Here is a 20,614-nt window from a genome sequence, read left to right on the forward strand (position 1 = left end):
AGGATTTGAACACAAGTAGAAGTGACTGTGGAGAGGGCCAAGGTAACATTGTAAGTTGAGAGGCATGCCTGTATCTTGAGAGAGAAGTGGGTGACACAGGCATATGCGTTTGTCAAAACAAAATACAATCCACTGTTTAAAAAAACCCAATTGACTATATACTTTAAATTGTGGGGCCGGCTACAGTGGCTCATACCTATAATCCCAGTGCCTTGGGAGTCCAAGGCAGGATCACTTGAGCCCAAGAGTTCGAGACTAGCCTGGGCAACATGGCAAGACCCTGTCTCTACAAAAAAATTTTTAAAAAATTGGCCGAGCAGGGTCTGTACTCCCAGCTTCTCAGGAGACTGAGGCAGGAGGACCACTTGAGTTCTGGAGGCAAGGCTGCACTGAGATGTGTTTGTGCCACTGCACTCCAGCCTGGGCAACAGAGCAAGACCCTGTCTCTAAAATAAAATAAAATAAAATAAAATAAAATAAAATAAAACTGTGCATTTCACCGTACATTAATCATGCCTCAAAACCATGAGTAGGAGAAAAAATCCCAGCACAGGCATGCATGGCAGGTGTGAACGTGCAAGGGTGTAGCACGAGGCAAGTCCCAGCGAGTGGTGGAGACACTTTTCTTCCTGGATAACCTGTATTCCTGAGTCAAGACCCTGTCTTGGATTTATTTGTATCTGTAACTTCAAGCAAGTTTCTTAAGCTCTTTGCCCTTACTTTTTTCCTTGGCTATAAACAGAAAATGTATTTCTCAGGAACACACTGAAAACAAGTAAACAAAAGACACCAGTATTCTCTGGTGATCAGTGACTACAGAAAAGAACCAAGACATAATTATTTTTACCACTGCACTGCTAAGTATGTCCACCCTACAGTCTGGTATTCATGTTTATATTAAACCACTATTTAAACTTCCCATTGCTTCACTATTCATACACCCACTTCGGCCCCATAAAAAATGGAATTAAGCAAACCTGTCTTAGAATAGAAGCATACAAAACAAACTCAACCCCTGCCATGAACAGTCCACTCAATTCAAACATCAGGTTGGGGAGTTGAGGGGTGGGCATCCAAGCACCTATCTGTGCAAGGCCCCAAGGACAGGCAGCCAAAGACAGCTTCAGCCACAGGAGCAGAGCGCACACAGTAGCGGGGTGGGAATCCAATGTGCAAAGTGCTTTCCCCAAGTCAGGAGCAAAGTGTGATCAGGGAGAGAGATGAAAACAGCTACTTCTGGAGGAACCAGAGAAAGTGTCAATAAAGACGACAGCATGGGTGGGCCCCAACAGACCAGCAAGATATGGACAAGAGAGGACAAGCATGGGAGACAGCGCAGAGGCAGAAGGGAATTCCGCATTCCGGAGGGGAATGTGACCAGCAGGACAAACCTGAGGCCCACTGGAACCACCGCCTGAATGCCATGCTAAGGAACCTGGAACTCTGGACTTCACTCTGCTGGAAAGGGAGGCACCAGACCTTAGGTCAATCAGATGGTTTAAAAGATAACTGGGGCCGGGCGCGGTGGCTCACGCCTGTAATCCCAGCACTTCGGGAGGTGGGTGGATCACTTGAGGTCAGGAGTTCAAGACCAGCCTGGCCAACACGGTGAAACGCCATCTCTACTAAAAATACAAAAATTAGCCAGGCGTGGTGGCCCGTGCCTGTAATCCTAGTTACTTGGGAGGCTGAGTCATGAGAATCACTTGAACCCAGGAGGCAGAGGTTGCAGTGTGCCAAGATCACGCCACTGCACTCCAGCCTGGGTGACAAAGCAAACCCCCATCTCACAAAAAATAAATAAATAAAAATAAAAAATAAAAGATAACTGGCAACAAAGTGAGACTAGGTTGGCAGAAGGAAGACTGGCAACCAGGAGCCCACTGCCCTAAGCAGCAGGGCCTCTTCCGAGGCTGGGGACCATCTGAGAGATAGTCACAGAGAGAAAAGCAATACAGAGACCAATGGGACAGAACAGAGGGGAGCACAGTGACTACAGCAAAGAGGGACGTGGAGCATTTCTGCCCTGGAGGGACACTCTTTTGGGACCTGGGCGCTGCAGACTCAGGGAGAGTGCCGAGACTGGGGCGCACTGAATTTGAGGTGTCCACGGGCCAAGCTCACAAAGCTGACCAGCAAGCAGACAACGAATGCTCTGACCCAGAACGAGAGGCCCCAGCACAGAGGTGACAGGTAAAATGGTCCAAAGTGGGACTGGATGAGCTCCCCAGGCTGGGACCCTGGGGAGCAGAGACATTAAGGGAAGGAAGCTAGGAAAGGCAGGGAAGGGAATTGAGGGAAGCAGGAGGGAAGGGAAATGAGGAAGGCTGGAGGAGTCAACAACCCCAAATAAGCCAGGGGAGAAGCCAATGGGATTAGCGGGTACCTTTTGCTGACAGTTTCAGTTAAGTGTTACAAGACTGGGAGACTGGGTATTGAGAAAATTAAAGAAAAGTCAATTTTATAAACTGTTATTAAGTGACAAACATCTGTAGCTAGAGGGAAAAGTGGAGGAAAATCTTTTTTTTAAACTTCCCTTCATATATTATCTGATTTAATGCTTAGGACAATCCTCAAGAAGTTCTTGGTCTCCCCATTTTACAGTGGAGCTCCCTGGACCTATGGGACTGAAGTGTCACCCACAGTGACAATTAGTCAATGAGTTATCAGAGTCTCAACCCCGGGTCCCTGTAACTCCACGCAAGTCCCACCATGAGGCATTTTAGTACGAACATGCCACACTCTTAAAAAGCCTGCGATAGCCCCAAAACTAGATTTAATGAAAACAATTAAGAATTTATGCCTAGTTAAGCCAATTAAGTTACCAGACTAAGAGTACATAAGCTAAGAGGCCCTGCCACACTAGTCCCATTTTCTTTTCCTAATTTTGTACTTTTTTTTTTTTTTTTTTTTTTTTTACCTTTTCTTACAACTGCAAAAGCAATATAGGCTCACTACAGTTTTCTGTTTTTAAAGAATGAGATTCTGGCCAGGTGCAGTGGCTTGTGCCTGTAATCCCAGCACTTTGGGAGACCGAGGCAGGCGGATCACCTGAGGTCAGAAGTTCAAGACCAGCCTGGCCAACCTGGTGAAACTCTGTCTTTACTAAAAATACAAAAACTAGCTGGGCATGGTGGCGCATGCCTGTAATCCCAGCTACTCGGGAGGCTGAGGCAGGAGAATCGCTTCAACCTTGGAGGCAGAGGTTCCAGGGAGCCAAGATCGCACCACTGCACTCCAACCTGGGCAAAGGAGTGAGACTCTGTCTCAAAAAACAAAAAACAAAACAAAACAAAAAAACAGAGATTCCAAGTTTGCAGACACAGGGAATGAAGCTCTAGAGAAGGAAAGACAAAAGGTGAAAGACAAAACTGTTCAGAGAATGAAAAGATAAGCCACAAACTAGAAGAAAATATTTGTAAATCATTTATCTGATAAAGAACTCATACCAAGGATACAGAAAGGACTTTTAAAACTCAACAGTAACAAACACAATTTTTTAAATAAGCAAAAAGATCTGAACAGACACCTTACTAACAAGGTTATACAAGTGGAAAATCAGCACATGAAGATGCCCACCATCATATGTCATTAAGGAATTGCTAATGAAGACAATGAGGCGTCACTACCTGTGTATGAGGATGGCTACAATCAGAACAACTGACCAGGTCAACTGCTGGCAAGGATGCTGAACAACAGGAATTCTCCTTTATTTTCATGTGAACACAAAATGGTACAGCCACTTTGGAAGACAGTTTAGCAGTCTCTTACAAAGTCAAATATACTCTTACCATAAGATCCAGCAATCACGCTATTAGGCATTTTCCCAACTGATTTGAAAATTTAACATCCACACAAAACCCTGCACAGGATATTCATAGCAGCTTTCTTCATATTCACTAAAAAGTGAAAGCAACCAAGATGTCTTTCAGTAGGTGAATGGATACCTGTGGTACATCCATACAATTCAGCAATAAAAAGAAATTAACTATTAACACACAGTGGCATGGATAAATCTTAAAAGCATATTGTTAACTAGAGGTCAGGAGTTCAAGACCAGCCTGGCCAACATGGTGAAAACTCGTCTCTACTAAAAATACAAAAAATTAGCCAGGCGCGGTGGTGCATGCCTGTAATCCCACCTACTCGGGAGGCTGAGGCAGGAGAATCACTTGAACACAGGAAGTGGAGGTTGTAGTGAGCCAAGATGGCACCACTGCACTCCAGCCTGGGCAACAAGAGTGAAACTCTTCCTCAAAAATAAATAAATAAATAAAGCATATTGTTAAGTAAAAGAAGCCCGTGAAAAGGCTGCACATTGATGACTCCAATTATATGACATTTTGAAGAAGGCAGAGCTAGAGATGACAGTAAATGGATCTGTGGTTGGCACAGGCTGGAGAGTGGGTAAAGCTCAGGGGTTTGCTTTAGGGCAGTGTAACTCTATGACCCTGTGATGGTGGATACATAACATGATAAACTTGCAATAACTCACAGAACTTTACGACATAGTGAACCTCAATGCATGCAAATTTAAAGGAAATATTCTAGGAGGTCGAGATCTCAGGATGGAATGCAGGCTGTGACAGAAGAACCTAACTATATTCCGAATGTACGAATGTACGAAAAAACCTTACTGCAGAGGGCACAGGGAAGGTGCTGACCTAAGAAACTTGGGTAGTGAGTGGAATCTGTGAGACTAAGGTCTTACACCATATGCAGGAGCCATATGCACCGTATTCTAGTATGGATAAAGCCATACCTCACCGATTCCCATGAGGTATGATGAACAATCCTGAAATTATTATATTAATACTTACATTCTGCAATTTAACAATGAAGTATGCAGTGGCTCATGCCTGTAATTCTGGCACTTTGGGAGGCCGAGGCAGGAGGACTGCCTGATCCCAGGAGTTCGAGACCAGCCTGGGCAACACGGCGAGATCTCGTACCTACAAATAAACAACATAGGCAAGGCACAGTGACTCACGCCTGTAATCCCAGCACTTTGGGAGGCCAAGGTGGATGGATCACCAGAGGTCAGTAGTTCGAGACCAGCCTGGCCAACATGGTGAAATCCCATCTCTACTAAAAATACAAAAAGTAGCTGGGTGTGGCGGCACACGCCTGTAATCCCAGCTACTCTGGAAGCTGAGGAAGGAGAATCACTTGGACCTGGGAGGCGGAGGTTGCAGTGAGCCGAGATCTTGCCACTGCACTCCAGCCTGGGTGTCTCTGTGTAAAATTAAACATTATATGTATGTGTGTGTGTGTGTGTGTGTGTGTGTGTGTGTGTGTGTATATATAAATTTAAAGCAAAAATGAGCCAGACATGGTGGCACACATTTGGGGTCTCAGCTACTTGGGAGACTTAGGGGATGGAATCGCTTGGGCTCAGGCAGTTAAGGTTGCAGTGAGCCATGATCACACTACTGCACTCCAGCCTGGGCAACAGAGCAAGAACCTGTCTCAAAAAAAAAAAAAATTAAGTAAATGGATGGCAAGAGCCAGGCTTCTCACTGTTGGGGTGGAAGGTTCCAGGTAAGCGACAGGAGGAAGCTAGAATGACCCACGCTTTTGGTTTAAGAAAGATACAAGCAGTTACATATGGAAATATCTATAGATACGTATACACACATGGGTTAGCATCCACACATATATTTATACTTGCTCTGTCAGCTGAGACAGCCTAGAAGCAACACACCAACTGCCACCAGCACATCTAATTCTCAGATCTTGGTTTGTTGTTTAACATTCAACATGGGATCTTGCTATGTTGCCCAGGCTGGTCTTGAACTCCTGGGCTCAAGAGATCTTCCCACGTCAGCCAAAGTGCTGGGATTATAGGTGTAAGCCACCACAGATCTTGGTTTTTAATACCATTCTCTAATAAATAAAAGGAACCAGGACTGAGGCAAAAATATATATACAAGATGAGCTTGGAGCATCTTGTATTGCCAGACAGTAATGAAGTGTTCACAATACACACACACACAGTCATGGGGACAGGTGGACCATGAAAGGGATATAGGAACCAAGTCAAAGAGCTCCCAATGGCCAAAGCTTTTTCCAGGAAAATAAAATAGTATTGCTTTATAACCCGAAGCATCAAGTAAACATGCACGAGTCCAGACTGATATAAAGCAATGGTTGAATAAACAGAAAATAGACAAACACCTAGCGCTGCGAGTCCAAGGAACGCCCGTGGCTCCTCCTCCTCCAGGACGGAAGACGCCGCTCCCCACCCCTCAAGTATGGCCATTCGCAGGGGCGGTTTCTAACAAGTGGAGTGCAGAAAGGAAGAAAATAACTTTACCGAGGAGAAACTTGGCAAACACCACCTCGGTCAGCCAGGTGCTCAAGGCCATATCCATAGCAATGAGTCGTGTGGACAGAATGCAGCCTTGACAGGTTGTGGCGAGACAGGCTCTCTAACTGTATCACCCAAGTCTAGTCATGAGGAAAATATCAAACAAGTCCCAAGAGAAGGGCATCCTACACAAAATCCCTGACCCGGAGCACTGCTCACAACTGCCAATCACCCAAAGAAGGAAGGCCTGAGAAAGCACCACAGCCAAGAGGGGCCTAAAGAGACGTGCCCACTCATGTCCTGTGTGATCCCGGGTGGGATCTTGGGACAGAGAAAGGATATTAAGGAAAAGCGGAGGAAATCGGAATCAAGTGTGAATTTTATTGACATGAGAAAAAGCGTGGGTGGAGTGGGGGGATGGTCGATAAAGCAGAAGGATCCTTCCTCCCTGGAGGAAGAAAGGAGAACCCCGGGATTAAGAGAAGTGAAAGCAGTTCACACTCAGGAAGACCTGAGTGTCTCAGCAGAGAGGAGGAGCAGGGCTGCGGCGCTGGGAGGGCCTATGGAGACTGCAAAATGGAAATGGGGTGGAGAGGTGGCAGCTACGAGGGGCCTGAACTGTCACCCTGTGGGGCCCAGACAATGCTGACACCTTAAGTGTCTCATAGAGGATGGGAATGGCTGGTGCTTTTATCCAAAAGCCCAGTCCAGCACTGTAAACTTACCCAGGACTGGAGATTAGCCAGGATGATGGGCTAGAAAAGCAGAGTAATGAAGGCAAGACAAAGATGCAAGCTGGAGAGGCCAAACTCAGAGTCCAAGGGGCAAGAGGAGAGGCCTGGTAAGCCAAGTGACCGAAACTCAGGGCACTGAGGGCCCGAGAAGCCTGAGAAACAGACTCAGAGGAAGTGAGGGGCAGGACTGAGGCTGGGTCCAGCGGGGAGCTGTAAGATCCAGAGGCAGTGGTTCCTATGGGCCGGGCAAACAGGGGGCCACACAGAAGCAGGGGTGAAGGTGCCCACATTGCAGGTATGTCACCAGCCCGGATGAGTCAGGGAACCTGAGTCAAGGTAGGGAAGGCTACAGAGGGAGTTCACGTCCTCACTCAACTCGCAAAAGGAGCGCAGCACTCAGCTGACCCGCTGCAGTGAGCCAACAGCGATCGTGCTCCTAAATGCTCTTGCCATCAACTGGCAATCATGAAATATTCAGTTTGTCCTTTCAAATCCTACCATAAGAAATCATGCTCTATGAAACCACGATTTTCTACTCAAATTACTGAATCCAAAGATCAGAATATTAACTTTTAAGGAAAAAAAATCCACACCAGAATATTAACCCAACTAAAGCCAAATCTCAATGATATGCTGGCACATAAGCCATACGGCGAATAGTGACCTTGCCTGACCTTTCTAGAAGGGCATTTCATGTTAAAATACTTAATCACTCTACAGTAGGACGCAAACACTGCAGATCAAAAACATGGCAACCTGGGGGAACACACACAGCACACGATGGACCATGGACGTGGGAGAGGGAACACCAGTCTCAGGAGTGAGGGGCCTGGGGGACAACCCTGACTTTCCTTCCCCCTAGCTGCACCCTGTCTCTGACTGGATACTTCTCCTCCACCCATGTAAATGCCGGGAGCACCCAGGCTTAGTCCTCGGACTTCCCTTCATCTACATCCTCTCCACAAAGGAGTTCATGGGGACCTCAGTTTCATGAAGTTTAAAAAAAAAAAAAATCTGGAAAACTCTCAGGCTGACAATGCATCACCAAGTATGTCTATCCAACTGGCCACTCAACAACTCCAGGGGAGGAGGGTCAAAGCAGAACCTTCCCCAGTCAGTCACGACGCCACACTTTCCCATCTCAATAAATGGCACACTGAGGTCAAAAAACAAGGACCCGCCCTTCATGTATCTCATTCCCCACCTCTCCACATCTAGCTGATCAGCAAGTCCTATAGGGTGCACCTCTAAACCTACCCCAAATTCGACCACTTCTCTCACCTCCCCACCCGCCCAGACCAAGGTCTCATGAGCTCTTAACTACGGAGCGCTCAGATCACCTGCTAACCAGTCCTCTCTCTACTCTCACGCCTCTGCTCACCCAACAGTCCAGTCCCCCATGTGGCACCCAGCCTGGTCTTCTACAGATATAAATCAGATCATGTCACTCCCCTGCCTAAGCTCGTGCAATCATTGCCTTTTCAGTGAGAATAAAATCCCCACCACCACCACTCCACCCCACTACCGTGGCCTAGAAAGCCTCACTCCATCTGGAGCCTGCTGGCCTACCTTCCTAGCAGCCTCTCCCTGGCTGCTTTTTCTGTCATCACCTCAATGGAATGTTCCTTGTAGTATCCCCAGCACTCCCGAGCTCACCACGCACTCCACAAACATTTGTTGAGCGAAGAAGTAAGGGAAGGAGGGTGCTTGAGGGAGACAAGAAAAAGTAGAAAGGAAGCCCACAGGCAAATGATAGGGGCATGTGATCAGACATGCCAGGGGAGTGGGCCAGAGGCCCGAAGCAGCCTGGGAGGAAAGGAATAGAAGAGAAATGCACAAGGGTTACAGAGAAAGAGGGAGAAGTGGGTGAAGAGAAAAACCCTGCCTGCAGGGAACTCACAACTTCAGGTCCAGGGAACATGCGCACCGGACCTCACCGGAGTACGCAGGCCAGATGAGGCGGTCTCCAAGGAAAGCTTACTCGTACCTCAAAGGTTCCCCTTTCATCCCTGTACGAGAGCCACAACCTAACTTTGACAGTCAAATGGAGCAGCTATTTTTAAAAATCCCAGCATGGTAACTAAACCCTTAAGAAATCCAAATCCAGAAATAAAAGGAACTCTAGAGTTCCAAACCTCATTAAGTGTCCATCCCAGGGAATAGCAAAGCCTGAATCAGGCTGGTATTCCCAACCTCCTTCCCTATCTTCCTAGAGTTTCCCTGTTTAATACAGAATGAGCTTTTATAATGCCAGATTAACCAGAGTTCAAAATACTAAGAAAATATGACATGCTAATAATACACATAGCTCTCAATTACAAGTTAATGACAACATAAAATATGAAGGTGAGACGAAAGGCTATTTACTGAGCATCTACTGTGTGTCAGGAGATTTACGCACCTGACCGCCACCCTAAAAGCCAGGCGTATCGTGAGCTCATTTGCAGGATGACAAAATTGAGTCTTACAGGCTAAGTGCCTTGCTCAGATCCACAGCCAGTTAGGGTGGAGTCAGAACTGTTTTGACTCCAAAGCTCATGTTCTTCCATTAAAATACACTGGCTTCCACAGCACTCAGATTTAGAAAGTGCATTCTGTAATGAATAAATTGAATGTGGGAAATATGGAATCTAAGAATTCAAAACATTTCAGTGAACTGTAAAAGCTGGTCTCCAATGAGACTGGAAGCCTTCTCTAGCTGACTGCCCCTCCTCGCACAGCGCTGCAAATGAACTGCAGGGTTTCCCGGTGAACCAAACCACCAGCTTAACAGAGTTAGTGTCTTTTTCCAAATCAGTGACACTCCTCGTGCAACTAGGACTGATTCATCTCCTTTTAGCCTCTGGACACAAAATTCCTCCTCCTCCTCCTCCATTCCTGCATGTATGACGACACTTCCCACTTACAGCTCTGATCCTTCTCTTCTCACCTTTCCCACAACCCAAGTTTAGGCAGCCCTCATCTCTAGCCTGTACCTCTGCAGAACGCTATATTCCAGTGACTCTCCACATGGCTGCAAGAGTCACCATTCGAAATCACAGCACAGGCCAGGGGTGGCGGCTCACACTTGTAATCCCAGTGCTTTGAGAGGCTAAGGCGGGAGGAACACTCAAGTTAAAAGACCAGCCTGGGCAACACAGCAAGACCCTGTCTCTACAAAAAAAATTTTTAATTAGCTGGGCGCAGTGGTACACAGTTGTAGACCCAGCTACTCGAGAGGCTGAGGCAGGAGGATTACTTGAGCCCAGGCGCTCAAGGCTGCAATGAGCTATGACTGCATCACTGTACTCCAGCCTGAGTAACAGAGCGAGACTCTGTCTCAAAAAAATTAAAAACCTAAATAAAAATTCCTTGAAAAATAAAATTAAATAATTTAAAAATAATATATAGGGCTAGGTGCGGTGGCACCTACCTGTAATCTCGGCACTTTAGGAGGCTGAGGTGGGCAGATCATTTGATCTCAGGAGTTCAAGACTGGCCTGAGCAGCAAGGCGGGATCCCATTTCTATAATTTTTTTTAAAAAAGGAGCCAGGTGCAGTGGCATGCACCTGTAGCCCCAGCTACTCAGGAGGCTAAGGTGGGAGAATCGCTTCAGCCCAGGAGGTTGAGGCTGCAGTAAGTTGAGATCATGCCACTGCACTCCAGCCTAGGTGATAGAGTAAGACCCTGTCTCAAAAATAGCAATAATAATAAATAAAATAAAACAAAACCACAGCACAGGTCACAAAATCAACCTGTTGTGAAACCTTCTGGCTCTCCCAACCTTTCCAGGCTCAACATTCCCCCACTCTCTTCCATATGGTGCTCCTTTGAATTCCCCTTACCTCGCCTTTCATACCTCTGTGGTTTTGCTCCTGTTTCCTCCAATTAGAATTCTCTTTTTCTCTGCTTTGCCAAATTATTCATTCACCAAACAGTTTTCAAGCACCCACTACTTATAATACACTGTAGAAGAACACAGCATTTTCAAAACCATAAGATGCTGAACCAAAATCAGGCACTGTCTGGGCCCCATGCAGAGTCTGGGTTTGATTAGAGGATTAATAGGATTCTCCTGAAATGGTTTTCAAGCATGGAATGGAGGCTGGGCGCAGTGGCTCATGCCTGTAGTCCCAGAACTTTGGGAGGCCAAGGCAGGCGGATCACCTGAGGTCCGGAGTTCAAGACCAGCCTGGCCAACACGGTAAAAACTCGTCTCTACAAAAATACAAAAATTAGCTGGGCATGATGACAGATGCCTGTAATCCCAGCTACTCGGGAGGCTGAGGCAGGAGAATCGCTTGAACCTGGGAGTTGGAGCTTGCAGTAAGCCAAGACCATGCCATCACACTCCAGCCTGGGCAACAGAGCAATACTCCATCTCAAAAAAAAAAAAAAGAAAGGAATGGAATGGAATGGAATGGAACTCAGTAGCAAACAGGACTAAGATTACCAAGACAAGGATATGTTTGTAAATAGAAGCGAAGAAACCAGCAAATGGAAAAAACAATCAAAAAGGCAAGAGATAGTAAACGATAATTCACAGACCCATAACAAGCAGACCAAAGCAGACACAAGAGTTAACATCAGGAAGGAGGGACTGTCTCTTCCTCAGCGGCAAAGCAGAAGAAAATGACTGATGGATAGATACTCAAAGACATTTTAGTTACAAGGAAACTAAGGTTGAGAGCTCTCCCTGTGGCCTGTGTCTCCTCCATGTTCTAGAAGGGACAGTCATTTGTCAATGGCAAAGCACAGTAGTATAGAGTATTTTCAAGTAGGAAGGGACCAGGAAAGAAGTAGGATATGTAGGCCGGGCGTGGTGGCTCAAGCCTGTAATCCCAGCACTTTGGGAGGCTGAGACGGGCGGATCACGAAGTCAGGAGATCGAGACCATCCTGGCTAACATGGTGAAACCCCGTCTCTACTAAAAAATACAAAAACTAGCCGGGCGAGGTGGCAGGCGCCTGTAGTCCCAGCTACTCAGGAGGCTGAGGCAGGAGAATGGCGTAAACCCGGGAGGCGGAGCTTGCAGTGAGCTGAGATCTGGCCACTGCACTCCAGTCCGGGCAACAGGGCGAGACTCCGCCTCAAAAAAAAAAAAAAAAGAAGTAAATATGTAGTCAATGATTTCACCAGGCCAGGCACAGTGGAACATGCCTGGAATCCCAGGCCGAGGCAGGCGGATTGCTTGGGCCCAGAGGTTTCAGACCAGCCTGGGCAACACAGTGAGACCCTATCTCTACAAACAATAGGCCAGGCATGGTGGTGTACACCTGTGGTCCCTGTTAACTGGGAGGCTGGGGCACAAAGAACCACTTGAGCCCAGGAGACCAAGGCTGTAGTGAGCCATGATTGTGCCACAGCACTCCAGCCTGGGCAAAACAGCAAGACCCTGTCTCAAAGCAAACAAACAAAAAACAATTTAACCTTATTTAATCTTACCCAAAAAGAGGTCTGACCTTTGTCCTCAGCTAATAATACGATGTAGGGTGAGGTGGGAGCTGTTTGTCACAGGATATCAGTCTATCTGGGAACTAAGATCAATCATGTGGGCAATCAATCAGTCAATCAATCATGACTGCATAATGGAGCCTCAATAACAACTGACCACTAAGGCTCAGGTGAGCTCTCCAGGCTGGCAATACTCCATGCATACTGTCACACATCAATGCCAAAAAAGTAACGTGTTCTGACTCCATAGGAGAGGACAATCATGCCTTTGGTACTTCCCCATCTGGTTCTTCCCTGGACTCCACCCAAGGGTAGTTTTGGGAACCACCACCTACACCCCCTACCAAAAAAAGAGACAACTTGCAGTTGGTATCACAAGTGAGGGCAGTCCTGTGTGGACTGGCACTATTCCCTCTCAACTTTACAGCTAGCTAACTGGCACAGTCCAGCTCCCTCTCAACTTTACAGCTAGCTAACTGGCACAGTCCAGCTAAACTCTTCTCAGATGTTACAACCGAAGGGTCACACAGCAAGTTGTTAACACTGACCCTGGAGACTAACTTTGGGAAAAAGAACTTCCAGTGAAAATGACAGTTTTGACTTTACGTTCTGCTCTAGGGTTTGAAAAAAAAACGGGTCAGACACAGTGGCTCACGCCTGTAATCCCACCATTTTGGGAGGCTGAGGCAGGCGGATCACCAGAGGTCAGGAGTTGGAGACCGGCCTGACCCAACATGGAGAAATCGCGTCTCTACTAAAAACACAAAATTAGCCAGGCATGGTGGCGCATGCCTGTAATCCCAGCTACTCAGGAGGCTGAGGCAGGAGATTCGCTTGAACTTCACGAGGTGGAGGTTGCAGTGAACCAAGATGGAGCCATTGCACTCCAGCCTGGGCAACAAGAGCGAAACTCCGTTTCAAAAAAAAAAAGTACTTCTTAAGTTAAAATATTATTTTAAAGAAACATACCCCAAAAAGCAGCTTTAGTGAAATTATCTTGCATAGTTGTCCAATCAGGAAAACTACTCAATGTTCATCTCAAACATTAACTTTCTATGTGAACTTATTTCTAGACCCATTTCCTTTGTTAATTTAACAAAGATTGTATTGTTTATATCAACAAAGCATCCAAGCCAGCAGGTAAGTTTCAGTAAGAATGTAAAAGTACGTTCATACTTTAGACATCAAGATTGTTCTTATATAAAGTTCATTTCAGTGCTTTCTTTCTCACTGAAAGGGCCATTCTATTAATGCTAATACTTTTCTCATCTTGAAGAGGATTTGCTTTTTACAGTTCATTGGTTAGCAGGGCTGTAAAGTTTCAATTCATTAATTTGTCAACTGACGCAGGCTCTGAGCCAATGGTAGCAGAAGAGTTCCCACTGTTATTCAGTGAATCCTTTAGGAATTACCTTTTCAAATAGTCTTCTTCTCCTTCAACTCTCAAATCAGAAGTCAGTGTGGGCCCCTAACCTTCTATTTTCCAGAATGTTCAAGAACTGCAATTTAGTTAATACTTCTGTTCCATTCCATATTTCAAATATCCCAACAGCCTTTCACTTTAACCAAGTTCTGACTTTTAATAAGCAAATTTAACAAAGTGATTTTTTTTTTTTTTTTTTTTTTTTGAGGCGGAGTCTCGCTCTGCCGCCCAGGCTGGAGTGCAGTGGCCGGATCTCAGCTCACTGCAAGCTCCGCCTCCCGGGTTCACGCCATTCTCCTGCCTCAGCCTCCCGAGTAGCTGGGACTACAGGCGCCCGCCACGTCGCCCGGCTAGTTTTTTGTATTTTTAGTAGAGACGGGGTTTCACCATGTTAGCCAGGATGGTCTCGATCTCCTGACCTCGTGATCCGCCCGTCTCGGCCTCTTTTTTTTTTTTTTTTGAGATGGGGATCTCATTCTGTTGCCCAGGCTGCAGTGCTGTGCCATGATCTCAATCTCAAGTGATCCTCCCACCTCAGCCTCCCAAGCAGCTGAGACCTCAGGCATGCGCCACCATACCCGGCTAATTTTTAAATTCTTTTGGTAGAGATAGGAGTCTCACTATGTTGCCCAGGCTGCTCTCCAATTCCTGGGCTCAAGCGATCCTCCTGCCTCAGCCTCCCAAAGCGCTGGGATTGCAGGCATGAGCCACCGCGTGCGTGCCTGCCAGGCCACAAAGTGACTAAAAGGTGATTTCAGGTATGTCAACACTGTAAAACATAACAAAAAAGAGATTCTTCATCTGTGAGGTGAAGAGTTCAGAAAGAAATATTAATACACATTGACCTAAATCTCTAAACCGCTTGGGACAGTAACAGTAACACAGATAAATACGTGCGCTTAAGTGCATACACTAAGCAGATTGCAAATGCAACATTGCAGCAGCGATTTGACCAGCATTGTATACAGCCCAGACAGTAAAAGAAGCTACAAGTCCAGGAGCCGCATCAACTCTGCTTCTTACACTCCAATTTAACTGCCACAATAAACTGGTTATTCATAAGCTAATAAAGAGTGTGTCTATCTAACCAAGTGTGACTCAGTTGCAGAAGGAACCACACCAGGAGAGGTGAGCCTTACTGCCCTCAAAACTGACCTAACTGTCCCAGATGCCCTTTCAGGCAACTAACACCCAAAAGTGCCTGACGTGGAGCAGGAGGGAAGATAACTAGGAAGATGGGCAGAGAAGAAAAAAGTTTACAACTTAAGAGGAAGAGAAGCCACAACGCGAGGTGCGAGACTGTTCATTGTAATACATGCCTATAAAACAACTCTTTACAGCTTACACAGGGTTTATAGCTGCTCTGTTGCCACCCCCTCATTAGCCACACAGAAAACCAGCGCTCGGAGAGCTGAGTGTCACGCCCAAGGTCAGGCAAAAAGCTTGGGGCTGCAATCTGGGCCCTATCCCGAGAGAGTAACTAAGGAATGACAAGGGGGCACCTGGAAGGGAAGTCAGGTGCGGGAACCGAGGTGCCCCTAGGAACTCCAGAAGGTCGCAGGTGCGCGGCGGGGTGGAGGAGAGAGAGCGGCGGGACCGACGGAAGGATAGGGCAGGCCGAGTGTCGGGAGTGGCCGGGAGACCCGGGAGTGAGCAGCCCGCCGGGCCCAGCCCGCCGCACTCACCCGAGGCCCGGGCGGGGTCGCCCGGCGCTGCGGCTCCTCCCGGCCTGCGGCGGCGGCGGCGGCGACTGCAGCGGCCGAGGCAGGGACGCATCATGCGGCCGCGCTCATGACCGGGCCGGAGCGGGCCCTGCGGCTCGGGTCGGTCCCCTGGGTCCCGCCAGGCAGGTCTGAAGGAGGTTGCCGCCGAGCAGATGCCGGAGCCCGAAGCCTTGGCTGAATAGCGGGGCCGCGCGAGCCGCGGAAGTGAACCCGGCGAGGTCAATGACGCCGCACCTACGCAGTTCCGGCCGCGCCGCTCCCGCGGAGAGGGGCGCTCAAGGCGGTTTGAGGGGACCCTGAGACTCTTGCAAACTGACAGTTCATTGAGAAAAGGCAGCTTTTAGGCACAGCCCTTCTCGCTAAGACAGAGATGCAGCCAAACTGAAGTCCGGAAGAAGAAAGGATAGTGGCTACGGGCTGCCGCAGGGTCCAAGCCAGGCTGTTAGGCTGCGGAACCCGCGGCAGTGTCTCAGGGGCAGCTCCAGGTGTGGCCTGTACTAGGTGCGGGGATGTGACCTAAGGAAATGAGAAAGTACAGGAGCCGGAGTGGAAATTGCTGAGCCGGAAAGCACTGGGGAAAAGAGGGAAGCGCCCTGAACTGGGGATTGGAGGCCTGACTCCTGAGGTCCGCGGAGCCCCCGGCCTCCTCCTTGAAGGACACTAGAGCATCGACGGTCCCTTCCATATAGTAAGCCCTAAGGTGTTTGAAAGTAGGAAAATGTTTTTTAAGGCCAGGCGCGGTGGCTCACGCCTGTAATCCCAGCACTTTGGGAGGCCGAGATGGGCGGATCACGAGGTCAGGAGATCGAGACCATCCTGGCTAACACGGTGAAACCCCGTCTCTACTAAAAAAAAATACAAAAAACTAGCCGGGCGAGGTGGCGGGCGCCTGTAGTCCCAGCTACTCGGGAGGCTGAGGCAGGAGAATGGTGTAAACCCGGGAGGCGGAGCTTGCAGTGAGCTGAGATCCCATCACTGCACTCCAGCCTGTGCGACAGAGCCAGACGCCGTCTCAAAAAAAAAAAGAAAAGAAAACTATTCTGGTTTTCTTTAGGCCCGGGTGTGGTGGCTCACATCTTTAATCCCAGCACTTGTGGGAGGCCCAGGCGGGCGGATCACCTGAGGTCAGGAGTTTGAAGCCATCCATCCTGGTCAACATGGCGAAACCCCATCTCTACTAAAAATACAAAAATTAGCCAGACACAGTTTTCGGCGCCTGTAATCCCAGTTACTCAGGAGGCTGAGGCAGAAGAATCGCTTGAACCTGGGAGGCAGAGGTTGCAGTGAGCCGAGATCGCGCCATTGCACTCCGACCTGGGTGACAGAGCGGGACTCCATCTCAAAAAAAAAGAAAAAAAAGAAAAAGAAAACCAGAATATATCACCGCAAAATATGCCTCTTCGACATAAAAATTATTTTCAGCTGAAGGCAATTAAGAAGCAACAAGGCCGGGCGCGGTGGCTCAAGCCTGTAATCCCAGCACTTTGGGAGGCCGAGACGGGCGGATCACGAGGTCAGGAGATCGAGACCATCCTGGCCAACACGGTGAAACCCCGTCTCTACTAAAAAATATAAAAAAATTAGCCGGGCGAGGTGGCGGGCGCCTGTAGTCCCAGCTACTCGGGAGGCTGAGGCAGGAGAATGGCGTGAACCCGGGAGGCGGAGCTTGCAGTGAGCTGAGATCCGGCCACAGCACTCTAGCCTGGGCGACAGAGCGAGACTCCGTCTCAAAAAAAAAAAAAAAAGCAACAAATGCAGGAAAAGTTCTCTTTATCCTCCCCCTTTTCTGCCTAAAGGGCAGGTGTAAATTCAGTTTTACTGGACACTCTAGACTTTTCTTAGCCCAGAGTGGGCACCAAAGGAATCTGTAAACAAACCTTACTCTATTTAAAGTTTCTTCCCATGTGTAAACCTTCCCACAGTTTGCCACCCTTGGAAGCTGCAAACTGCTTTCCTTTGTCGTGTCATTTCTCTACAAAAGTATTGTTCTTTTTTTTTTTTTTAGATGGAGTCTCGCTCTGTCTCCCAGACTAGAGTGCAGTGGTGCAGTCTCAGCTCACTGCAACCTCCACTTGGTTTAAGCAATTCTGCCTTAGTCTCCTGAGTAGCTGGAATTACAGGGGCCCACCACCTTGCCCGACTAATTTTTGTATTTTTAGTAAAGACATGGTTTTGCCATGTTGGCCAGGCTGGTCTTGAACTCCTGACTGCAAGTGATCCACCCACCTTGGCCTCTCAAAGTGCTGGGATTGTAGGCATGAGCCACCACGCCCGGCCAAAGGTATTATTCTTTGTCGAAGGTACTATGTGAAACCACATTCTAAGCTACCTCTTTGAGTTACTCTTTCCCAAGTTTCTCTTATGTATATATGAGATGTACATGTTAATAAACTTCTATTTGTTTTTCTCTGATTAATTTGTGTTTTTTTGTTTTGTTTTTGAGATGGACTCTCCCTCTGTCACCCAGGCTGGAGTGCAGTGGTGTGATCTCAGCTCACTACAACCTCACCTCCCAGGTTCAAGCAATTCTCGTGCCTCAGCCTCCCGAGTAGCTGGGATTACAGGTGCCTACCATCACACCTGGCTAATTTTTGTATTTTTAATAGAGACGGGGTTTAACCGTGTTGGCCAGGCTGGTCTGGAACTCCTGACCTCAGGTAATCCACCCACCTCAGCCTCCCAAAGTGCTGGGATTACAGGCGTGAGCCACCGCGCCTGGCCTAGTTTGTCTTTGTTACAGGGACCCCAGCCAAGAGTTTAAAAGGGTAGAGAGATAAGGAGTTGGGTTTTTTTTTTCCTCCCTTACATACCCAATAATGTTTGCACTCTTTTTTTTTTTTTTTTTTTTTTTTTTTGAGGCGGAGTCTCGCTCTGTCGCCCGGACTGGAGTGCAGTGGCCGGATCTCAGCTCACTGCAAGCTCCACTTCCCGGGTTCACGCTATTCTCCTGCCTCAGCCTCCCGAGTAGCTGGGACTACAGGCGCCCGCCACCTCGCCCGGCTAGTTTTTTTGTATTTTTAGTAGAGACGGGGTTTCACCATGTTAGCCAGGATGGTCTCGATCTCCTGACCTCGTGATCCGCCCGTCCCGGCCTCCCAAAGTGCTGGGATTACAGGCTTGAGCCACCGCGCCCGGCCTCTTTGCACTCATTTTAAAGTCTTTCTCAAAAAATGAAGAGTGGAGGGCTCCTCACCGCATAATGCTCAGTCCCCACACTTTTGTCAGTGCAAAATAATCAAAGGATTGGAATCTAAAGAGAGTTTATTCAAGCTCAAAGTTTGAGGATGGCCACCTGAGAAGCACAGATCCCAAAGAATGGAAGTCACTGTATGGAGTGTAGAAGTTTGGGGATCGTTTATAGAGAAATCGTTGAGGAAAGCTTAACAGATTCTCAACATCTTTCTGTAGCAGGCTTAACGCACAGTTAAAATAATCTGATTCGTCAATGTGCTTTTTTTTTTTTTTTTTAGAAAAGGTTTATTTAACATTCCACAGTGAAGGTGTGACAGCCAGAGTCTTTGTGGCATCTGGTGTGACTTAGGTACAGGACAATAAAGAAGGCAGTTAATCTATAACAAAGATGTTAGTGATTGGAAGGGGAGGAGATCTTTCCTAGTCGTCTATAGAACAAAAACAGTGAGGAAGGGGGTTAATCTACAGTCTACGAAGCAGAAATCGCAAACATGCTACATGATCCAGTCTCCAGGGCTTAACTTACCCCTTGACAAATTTAGAGGGTCCTGTTGACAAAAAAGAGTCAAATAGTCAAACTCTGTGAAATATTTGAAGAGATTTATTCTGATCCAAATATGAGTGACCAATGGCCCAGGACAGAGCCCCAGGGGATTCTGAGAACATGTCCCAAGGTGGTTGGGTTACAGTTTGTTTTTTACATTTTAGGGAGACAAAACATCGATGAATACATATAAGATGTACATTGGTTCAGTCTGGAAAGGTGGGACAACGGAAATAAGGTCGTGAGGTTGGGGGAGGGGTGCTTCCAGGTCATAGGCGGATTCAAAATTTTTCTCTGGCAATTAGTTGGCAGAATTATTGTCTAAAGACCTGGAGCCAATAGAAAGGAATGTGTCAGTTAAGGGGTTGTGGAGACCTTGGTTTCATCATGCACGTGAAGCCTCCAGGTAGCAGGCTTAGGAGTTTTTTCTTTTTGAGATGGAGTTTCATGCTTGTCACCCAGGCTGGAGTGCAATGGCGCAATCTCAGCTCATTGCAACCTCCGCCTCCCAGGTTCGAGCGATTCTCCTGCCTCAGCTTCCTGAATAGCTGGGATTACAGGCGCCCACCACCACACCCAGCTAATTTTTGGTATTTTTAGTAGAGACAGGGTTTCATCATGTTGGCCAGGCTGGTCTCGAGCTCCTGACCTCAGGTGATCCACACACCTCGGCTTCCCAAAGTGCTGGGATTACAGGCGTGAGCCACCACACGCAGCCTCAGAGCTCCTAACAGAGCTAAAAAAGGGGCCAGATTCTTAGTAAATTATCTCTTGGATCAAGAAAAACACCTGAATAGAAAAGGGGATTCTCCACAGAATGTAGACTTTCCTCACAGGGGACAGCTTTGCAGGGCCATTTCAAAATATGGCAAATAAATACACTTTGGACCAGGTACAATTGCTCACGCAATCCCAGCACATTGCGGGGGCCACGGCAGGAGGATAGCTTGAGGCCAGTTTGAGACCAGCCTGGGAGACACAATGAGACCCTGTCTACAAAAATTTTAGGCCGGGCGCAGTGGCTCAAGCCTGTAATCCCAGCACTTTGGGAGGCTGAGACGGGCGGATCACGAGGTCAGGAGATCGAAACCATCCTGGCTAAAACGGTGAAACCCCGTCTCTACAAAAAAATACAAAAAAACTAGCCGGGCGAGGTGGCTGGCGCCTATAGTCCCAGCTACTCGGGAGGCTGAGGCAGGAGAATGGCGTAAATCTGGGAGGCGGAGCTTGCAGTGAGCTGAGATCCGGCCACT

At 47.7% G+C, this 20,614-nt stretch overlaps 1 protein-coding gene across 2 annotated transcripts in view; it reads right to left on the bottom strand.

Annotated features, from left to right (window-relative positions):
• Positions 1–15,846, bottom strand: part of ZDHHC7 (zinc finger DHHC-type palmitoyltransferase 7) — a 40,927-nt gene extending 25,081 nt beyond the window's left edge. Inside the window, exon 1 of one of the 2 annotated variants that reach the window (XM_033219195.1) lies at positions 15,587–15,846. The gene's annotated coding sequence lies outside the window, so the exon portion shown is untranslated. Of the gene's footprint in view, positions 1–15,403; positions 15,556–15,586 lie in introns of those variants that run through there. The other variant, XM_033219196.1, reaches the window with a different exon arrangement.
• Positions 15,847–20,614: the final 4,768 nt, after the last annotated feature.

Source organism: Trachypithecus francoisi, unplaced genomic scaffold (genome assembly GCF_009764315.1).
Source record: "Trachypithecus francoisi isolate TF-2019V2 unplaced genomic scaffold, Tfra_2.0 Lachesis_group10, whole genome shotgun sequence".
NCBI classification, from domain to species: Eukaryota; Metazoa; Chordata; class Mammalia; order Primates; family Cercopithecidae; genus Trachypithecus; species Trachypithecus francoisi.